Source organism: Microtus ochrogaster, linkage group LG8 (assembly GCF_000317375.1).
Source record: "Microtus ochrogaster isolate Prairie Vole_2 linkage group LG8, MicOch1.0, whole genome shotgun sequence".
Lineage (NCBI taxonomy): Eukaryota > Metazoa > Chordata > Mammalia > Rodentia > Cricetidae > Microtus > Microtus ochrogaster.
The window spans coordinates 22,984,250-22,994,222 of NC_022033.1; positions in this window are offsets into that span (position 1 = coordinate 22,984,250).

The window sequence follows — 9,973 nt, forward strand, 5'->3', positions numbered from 1 at the left end:
TGCTGCTGGTTCTCTGTGGCATTCCAGCTTCCCTGTGGCCAGCAGACTGAAGTCTGTCTCAGGGCATCTCTCTGCTGAACCTGCAAAGAGTTTTTAATGATAGGAGAACACCTACAAGCTGTTCTCTGATCTCCACATACTGTAAAAAGAGAAATGTAAAAATAACACTTAAAACAGGAGGGATCAAAAAATAAAAAAAAAACAAACAAACAAAAAAAACAAACCAGGAGGGATCATTAAGAGAATAGAAATGTAAACTATGGTTCAAATACAGAAGGAGAAAGGGGTGGGGGTAGTGAAGGTCACTGAAACATGGAAGCCAGAAGCAGCTTATGAAGGGAAGTGAATAGGACAGTAAATAGCACAAAACCAGAGCTGGAGAAACCTTACATTCATTACATTCACCTATGAAAACACAAAATGATCACTTGGTCGAGTGCTTGCCTTAAATGCAGAAAACCCTGGGTCACATAGCTGGGATGCGGTGGCACATGTCTATAATCCCATATTATCTGATTGGCCAAGAAAAGTAAGAAGGAAGGCTATAGTGCTTACAAGAGGAAAGAATAGGAGCAGAGGTGAATATATGTATGAGAATGTCAAAGACCAGTTTCTTTGTATACTAAGTAAAAAAAATAATAAAATCAAAATGTGGGCCAGTGAGATGATTGTGGGTAAAGGTGCTTTTTGCCAAACCTAACCACCTGAGTTCAATCCCTGAAACCCATGTAGTGAAAGGGGAGAACCAGTTTCTGGTGTGAATACAAACAATTCAAAATAAATGTTTTTAAAATAATCAGGGTACCAAATGTAATGTGGGAAAGGTGCACAGAAAACAAGAAGGTGCCCACAGACGGTCACTAAAGGGTTAAGAGGGTCCCTACTGAGCAATGGAATCTCTCTCTAGGAAGAGGTAATGCTGAATTCTGTTCTGAGCTTCTGAAAGGCTGAAAGGCTGTAGTGGTGCTACCTACCTGTAATCCTAGCGTTCGGGAGGTAGAGGCAGGCAGGGAATCCAAAGGTCAAGGTCAGTCTGGAATGTGAGATCCAGTCCCAGAAAAAAAAATGCTGTTATCCCAGGACTCTGGAGACTAAAGTCAGAGGGTTACTGTGACTTCAGAGCTGACCTGTGCTACAAAGCCAGACACTGTCCCAATATATGAGACTCACTTAAACATCTTGTTATAGTAGAATAGACTCTGACCGTGAAGCAGGGAGCAGACATCATCAAAGCTCATTTGAAGTGACGGGGGTTAAAGGGTTTAGTTTTTTATTCTCATGGTTGTACCCAAGTCTCTGGCAACTTCTCAGTTCTGCAGCATCCTGAGGGGCAGCCTTAGCCTGAATGGCACAGCATACTACAGTCAAGTTTGAGTCTTGACATATTGGCCCGAGGGCCTCAGTTTGCTCTTGATAGAGAGCTATGTCCCATAAACAGTGTCACGGGAGATTGAGTGTTCTTGCAGCCAGGAAGGGCAGCTGGGAGAAGTGGGTCAGCCGTGGCCCTGTCTGTCGTCAGACTCTGTCCTAAAGGTGTGCCTTGATCTGCCTGACACACCTATATGCTGCCTCCCTCTAGGCCTCATACCTTTGGTCCCTGGGCCACCCTATTTCCCCAGAATTCAACAGCCTGGCCTCCTCAAGTTCTCTAAGTGAAATGTCCCACTGATGCCTTAAACTTGACCAGTTCTGGTGCAGATCTCCCAAAATGTACTCCAAACCTCAGTCATTCACAACAATTTGCTCCCTACCTTTGAGATATTTCTCTTTTTTTTTTCTTTCCTTTTTTCGTTTTGTTTTTTTGAAACAGGGTTTCTCTGTGTAGCTTTAGAGTCTGTCTTGGAACTTGCTGTATAGTTCAGGCTGGCCTTGAACTCAAAGAGATCCACCTGTCTCTGCCTCCCAAGTGCTGGGATTAAAAGCATGTGTTACCACTGCCCAGCTTGGGTTTATAATTGTTTAGCCATAGGCTCTTAGTCTGATAATGGTGCCTGGTTTGGGTTTCATCCTGTAGAGAGGGATTTAGATTCAGTCAAAGGTGGTTGGTTCTTCCCATGATATTTGTGCCACTATTAAACTAGTGAGCCTGTATTTCCAAGCCAGTCATTTTTGTAGCTTTAGAGTTCATAACTGAGCATAAATAATAACCTTTCTCCCTCAGTGACTTGCACAGCACTGTTCTGGACTGTTAAAGCTAGCTGGTCAGTAGGCAGAAAGCTTCCAGGTGCTTCCCAGCTTGACTTTTGCCATGTTCTATGACTCAAGCATATGCTGTCTTCAGCAATAGGTTCTTCCTGCCTGGAGGGTAACCAAGAGTAGTGGCAGTTGTGGGGGATCTAAGGGACCTCACTGGCCAACAACACCAATAGGCAACTCATACCTGGCACTGGGTTTTTGGTAGCATCCAATGTCTAGTAGGAGCACTGTTGCTCTGTTCCAGGGTAAGTCCATTTTTAACTTGTGTATGTGTTGGGGGGGATAGACAGGTTTAGGAAGGCCCTGCGGTAGTACCTTTCCTTATGTCTTTTTAAAAAGGTCTTCAGTGTTGTTTATCCCTCTGCCTTCCACTGCCTCACCCTAGTTTCACATTCCTGTTCCACGATTCCTTCATACCAGTGCAGTTGGTCTCCTCTCCCCTGAACACGGCACCGAGTAACTTCCTGACCTTCATGAGTATTCCAAATGACTACTGATATGAGAAAAAAATTACAATTTCATCTTTATTAATAGCTAAAATGCTCTGTTGTGTAAATATGCCATATTTGCACCCATTCTTCAGTTGATGGACATCTAATTTGTCTTCATTTCTTGGCTACTGTGACTACAGAACAGTAAACATCAGTGAGTGAGCAGTATCTCTGCAGCAGACTGTGGAGTCCCCTGGTGTGCACCAGGGCGGTCGAGCTGGAGCTTGTAGCAGCTCTGTCCAGCTTCTGGAGGAAGCCTGCACTGGTTCACGGGGTGGAGCGGTGAATAGTGTTCTGTTTCCACATCCACAGCAGCACCTCTTGTCATTGTGGTGTGGTTTGGTTTTATTGCGATAGGAGGATCTGACTGTTGCCCTGGCTGCTGTGAAATTAGATCAGGCTGTCCTTGAAGTCACAGAGATCTACCTGCTTCTGCAAATGGAATGTTGGGATTAAAAGCCAGTGCTACCATACCTGGATAGTCTTCTTTGTTGGGGTGGAGGGTTGGTTTTTGAGACAGGGTTCCTCTGCGAAACAGTCACGGTTCTCCTGGAAATGGCTCTGTAGACCAGGCTGGCCTCGAATTTACAGGACTCACCTGTCTCTGCCTCCCCAGTGCTGGGATTAAAGGTGTGCACACTGCCACTGCCTGATTTCAATCAATGTTTTTGTTATTTGATGTTTTTATTTTAGTCATTCTCACTGGGCTAAAATGAAATCTCAACTTTTAGTTTGCATTTCCCTGATGACAAAGGATGTTGAATATTTTTTAAAAAGTCTCTCAGCCATTTGTATTTTGTTTTTTGAGAACTCTGTTTAGTTCTATATCCCATTTTAAATTGGATTGTTTTCTTGTTTGATTTTGAGTTCTTTATATGTTGTAGGCACTAACCCTATGTCAGATGTTTAACTGGTATTTTTCTCATTCTCTAGGCTGCTTCTTCACTTGTGTGATTGTTTCCTTTGCTATACAGAAATATTTTAGTTTTATGAGGTCCCATTTATTTAAGGCCTCTGCTGTTGAGGTCCTTTCCTGTGCCAACTAGTGTTTTAGATTGTTAACCATACCTAATTCCCTTAGCTGATTTTTTAAATAAAGTAGCACAGCATAAAACAACTTTAATATTATTTATACCCAAATGACATATAAATCTCTGTCATTACATCAGACTCAGTGGCCAGAAATCCCAGAGGCAAATTCTGAGCCCAGACAGCTAGTTACAACAGCTACTACAGTCGAGCTATCATCAGGACACAAAGAGTATAGTAAACTCACACATCCAGGATCAGTCAGGAACAAACATGCAGTGGCCACATAGATTGATACATTTAACTGAGCCTGATGTAATTTTGTGTGGTCCTGTGTTCACAGGAAACCCTACAGGCACAGATCCATACACACAAAATAGACAGCTTTTCCAGCAGCAACACAGAACTCTCCTTTGTGACATATTATAGATTTTAAACTGTGTTTTTGTTTTTGTTTCTCGAGGCAGGGTTTCTCTGTGTAACAACTCTGACTGTCCTGGGACTTACTTTGATGACTAGATTGGCCTCAAACTCAGAGAGATCCACCTGTCTCTGCCTCCTGAGTGCTGGGATTAAAGGCATGCACCACCACTGCCCGTCAAGATAATAGTATAGTCTTAATATTAGAGCAGCATGTAAAATAAATCATAGAAATAGAAGATTTTTAGGAGCGAGAAGTAGAGCCTCAGATGTAAGGGACTTTGGAAGTGTAGCAGAGCAAGTTTAGGTGTAAAGTATTTGGGGGCCATTGCTTAAAGCAGTGACAGTTAACAAATTGTGAGAATTTGGATCAAGTTCATCAATTTTGGTCATTGATTAGTATTGAGGCCAAGTTGGTAAAATCTTGAGTCCAAAGCTGTGTAGTGGTGGCACACGCCTTTAATCCCAGCACTCGGGAGGCAGAGACAGGCGGATTTCTGTGAGTTTGAGGCCAGCCTGGTCTACAAGAGGACAGGACAGGCTCCAAAGCCACAGAGAAACCCTGTCTCGAAAAACAAAAACAAAAACAAAAAAAAAAAAGAGTCCATGGAGGAAGCGAGAGAAGGTATCAAAGTACAATACTTTGGTGGTCAGCCTGGCTGCAAGACAAGAGAAAATCAGGAGAGAGAAGGGAGATGTCTACGTGGGTCAGCAGGCCATAAGAGTCAGAGCCACATGGAATACAGGGGCCTAGAGAGCAGAATAAATGTTCATGTGTGTGCAGGAGCCAGACTAGCACATGTGTCCTCGTGGATGGTAACACAGGGCAGAGGTCAGCAGCAGCTGAAGTATCGGACCCTAGAATTTGGAATCAAATTTTTAGACAAATGTATATGTTATTGAGGGTTACATCAGTAGACACTGAGCAGTTAGTTCAAGCATATCCTCTGCTTTCTCCTCTGTCAGATGTGCTGTTGAGGTTCTTGATCTATTCTGAGTTGAGTTTTATGCAGTGAGAGATAAAGACTAAGTTTCATTCTTCTACATGTATCTATTCAGTTTGACCAGCACCATTTATTAAAGATTCATGGTGATAGGGACTGGAAAGATGGCTCATGGTTAAGATCACTGGCTGTTCTTCCAAAGGACCTAGGTTTAATTCTCAGAACTCACATGACAGCTCACAACTGTCTATAACTCCAAGATCTGACAGCCTCACACAGACATATATGTAGGCAAAACACCAATGCACATAAAATAAATAATTTTAAAAAGATGCATAGTGGTGCTTGGTTGAAGCCTGGCCCTGCATGATCCAGAAAACCCATTCCTCTTTCTCTCCATGTCCCACCCACTCAGAGATTCCTGAACCAAGGAAAGGCCACAAAAAGCCCAATTCTGCATTCTTGGCAGCTACTGCAGCTTCCTCCTCTGACTCAAGTCCCCTCCCAAAGTGTTCATACTTGGGCACAAACTGAGCTTGTGGCAGAAATGTCATCACCCCTTGACTACAGCCTATATAATTTCCCTGCTTTAGTTTGGACATGTGGGTTTTCCAGCCTTGATCTCTGGGACTGGAGAACACATCTGGGAGTTGCTTTGCTCAGATAAACCTTTCATACCTTTTCATTTCAACATGATCTGGCTTACTGTGCCGGCAGAAAACCCTGTTAGGTGGCATATGCCTTTAATCCCAGTGCTCATACTCTGATACCCCAAAGACAGGCAAGAGGATCTCTGTGAGTTCTAGACTAGCCTGGTCTATATAGTGAGTTCCAAGACTACATAGAGAGACCCTCCAACCCCCCCCTCCACAAAAGATGTTAAAGATGCTGTCTCTTCAATGTTTATTGTTGACTTCTTTGTCAAAAAGCAGGTGGCTGACTGGGCATGGTGGTGCACGCCTTCAATCCAGCATTTGGGAGGCAGAGGCAGACGGATCTCTTGAATTTGAGGCCAACCTGGTCTACAGAGTGAGCTCCAGAACAGCCAGAGATACACAGAGAAACCCTGCCTGGGTGGAGCGGGGCGGGGGGGGGGGGCAGAAAAAAAATCAAGTGGCTGTAAATCTGTGACTCAGTTCTAATCCATTGATCAATAGGTCTGTTTTTATGCTAATACCATTGTGTTTTCACTACTATAGCTGTGTAGTGGAACTTGAAATCTGGGGTGTGCCAGGCGGTGGTGGCGCACGCTTTTAATCCCAGTACTCAGGCAGAGGCAGGCGGATCTCTGAGTTCGAGGTCAGCCTGGTCTACAAGAGCTAGTTCCAGGACAGGCTCCAAAGCTACAGAGAAACTCTGTCTCAAAAAACCAAAAAAAGAAAGAAATCTGGAGTGGTTTGAATGAGAACGCCCCCCTATAAGCTCACATATTTGAACAACTAGTCGATGAGGTGCATCCTTGCTCGGGGGTGTCATGGGCAGGCTTTGCGGTTCCCGTGATTGCCAGTGCTCTCCACTCAGTAATTGTAACGAAAACGTGAGCTCCCAGATGGCCTTCATTTCTGTCAGCATGGACTGACTCTCTGAAAAGCCAAATGAAATGTTTTCTTTTATAAGTTGCTTTGGTCATGGTGTTTTATCACAGTAATAGGTGAAAGACACCTCCAGCAGATTATCTGTTGTTTGGTATTCTTTTGGTGATTTTTTAAAAAATATATTTCCATATGAAATTTAAGATTTTTTTCAATTTTTGTTAAAAATTACATTGGAATTTTGTTGGTGATTTCATTGAATCTGTAGCTTGCTTTTGACCAATTTTGTAGTAGTGATTCTGCCAATCCATTTCTTTTTTCTTTTTTAAGAATCTTAAAGTTTTCATTGTACAAATTTTCCCTTCTTTGGTTAGATTTATTTCAAGATATTTTTGAATCAATTGTGAATAGTCTTGGTTTGTCATTTGTATACATGAACACTGCTGATTTTTTTATATGTTAATTTTGTATCTTGCTACTTTACTTAATGTATTTATCAGCTATAGGAGTTTTCTGGTGGAGTCTTTAGGGTCTTTAAATATAGAACTGTATAGTCTACAAATATATTTGGCTTCTTCCTTTCCTATTTGTATCCCCCTTGCCTCCTTCATTTGTCTTACTGCTTCAAGTACTATGTTGAACAGGGGTGGGAATAATGGAATCCTTATCTTGTTCCTGGCTTTACTGGATGCTTTTGAGTTTTTCTCCATTTACGATGGTATAGGCGGTGGTATAGGCTGTGGTATAGGCTTGTATATTGCCTCATTATGTTGAGATCTGGCCCTGCTCTCTCCATGAATGGATGCTGGATTTTGTCAAAGGCCTTTTCTGCGTCTAATGAGATGTTTATTATGTGGTGAATTCTACTTACTGATTTACGTATGTTGAACCATTCTTATATCTCTGGGATGAAACCAACTTGGTCATGGTAGATAATCATTTTGATATATTCCTGAATTTGGTTCGCAGCATCTTGTTCAGAAATTTTATATCTATGTTCATCAGAGATGGTGGCCTGTAACTTTCTTTTTCTTTCCTTTGTTGTTGTTTTGGTTTTTTGGTTTTAGTATCATGATAATTACTGGCTTTGTAGAAAGAATTTGGAAATGTTCCTTCCTTTTCTATTTTGCAGAATCATTTGAAGAATATTGTTACTAATTCTTCTTTGAAAGTCTGGTAAAGATCTACACTTAATCTGTCTGGACTTGAGGGTTTTTTTGTTGTTTTTGTTTTTGTTAGGAAATTTAGGAGATGTCTTAGGATTTTTATTGCTGGGCTGGAGAGATGGCTCAGTGGTTAAGAGCATTGCCTGCTCTTCCAAAGGTCCTGAGTTCAATTCCCAGCAACCACATGGTGGCTCACAACCATCTGTGGTGAGGTCTGGTGCCCTCTTCTGGACTGTAGACATATACACAGACTTACTATTGTATACATAATAAATAATTATTACTTAAAAAAAAGGATTTCTATTGCTATCATAAAACACGATGACCATAAGTAACTTGGAAGGAAAGGGCTTATTTTGCTTACATTTCCATGTTAAAGTAAGTCAGGGCAGGAGCTGATGCAGAGGCCATGGAAGAGCACTGCACACTGGCTTGCTCCCCATGGCTTGCCCAGCCTGCTTCCTTATAGCACCTAGGAGCACCAGCCTGAGAGTACCATTGCCCACAGCGTGCTGGGCCTCCCACACTAATTATCAATCAAGAAAATGTACCCAGGCTTGTCCACAGACTAAACTATTCAGGGTATTTCTTCAACTGAGGTACCCTATTCCAAAATGACTCTAGCTGTATTGAGGATCTACTTAAGTTATGTATTTCATCTTCATCTTGATTTAACTTAGGTTGGTTGCATTTATCTAGAAAAAATTTTCCCCCAATTTTTCAGTTTGGTGGAGTATGTGTGTCTAAGGGTTTCTGTTGCTGTGAAGAGACACCATGACCACAACAATTTTTTTTGTTTATTTATTATACACACAGTGTTCAGCCTCCATGTATGCCCTCAGGCCAGAAGAGGGCACCAGATCTCTTTACAGATGGTTGTGAGCCACCATGTGGTTGCTGGGAATCAAACTCAGGACCTCCAGAAGAGCAGTCAGTGCTCTTAACCTCTGAGCCATCTCTCCAGCCCCCCACAACAATTCTTATAAAGGAAAACATTCCATCAGGAAGCTTACAGTTCAGAGGTTCAGTCCATTATCATTGTAGTGGGACATGGTGGCGTGCAGGCAGACATGATGCCTAAGAGGTAGCTCAGAGTTCTACAACTTGTGCAGGCAACAGGAAGTGGTCCAAGACACTGGGCATATCTTAAGCAAAGGAGACCTCAGATTCACATCTACCTACTTCTCCAACAAGGCCATACCACTCCAACAAAGCTACCTCCTAATAGAGCCATTCCCAGTGAGCTTATGGGGGGGGGCAATTACATTCAAACTGTGTGTGTGTGTTTTATGTGTATATCTGTGTCACATGTGCCTAGCACTCACGGGGGCCAGAAGGAGTCATTGGATCCTTTGGTCATGGAGATACCGATGGCTTTGAGCTGCCATGTGGGTGCTGGAAATCTAACCTGGGCCCTATCAAAGAGCAGTGAGAGTTCTCACTCAGCCATCTCTCCAGCCTCGATAGGGCCTTTCCTTGATTTAGGATTGATGTGGGAGAGCCCAGTTCACTATTGGTGATGCCGCACACCTGGTGCTAGAAGAAAGCAAGTTGAGCAATCTACAAGGAGCCAGCCAGTAAGTAGTGTTCCTCCATGGCCTGTGCTTCAGTTCCTGCCTCCAGATTCCTGCTTTGGTTTCCTGCACTGACTTCCCTGGATGACCAACTGTAAACTGTAAAGTGGAATATGCCCTTTCTCCCCAAGCTGCTGTAAAGTCATGCTGTTTTATCACAGCAGTAGAAACACAAAGCAATTAGTGTCTTCATTGGTTGTGAAGTGTGTTTCTTGGAGGCAACAGAAAGATGGATGCTATTTTCTGATCCAGTCTGTTAATCTGCATCTCCTCATTGAGAAGTTGGAATTAATATTAAGAGTTGTTATTGAACAATGTATATTAACATTTTGGGTCTTGATGACCTCTTCAGATTTGGTGTTGCAGCTTATTTGTTCATTCTTGGGTGTGTGTAACCTCATTTTCAGACCTTTGTGTCTTTCCGTTGTTTTCTTTAGAGCTGGTTTAGAAGTCATAATTTCCTTAAATCTGTTTTATAGTATCCCCCAGTTCCTGCATATTGGGTTCTTGGATTTTGTCTGCCTGTTTGTCTGTCTACCTATTTATCTATTTATTTACTTAGAGACAGTATTTCTCTGTCAAACAGCCTGCCTGCCCCGAAACTCACTTTGTTGACCAGGC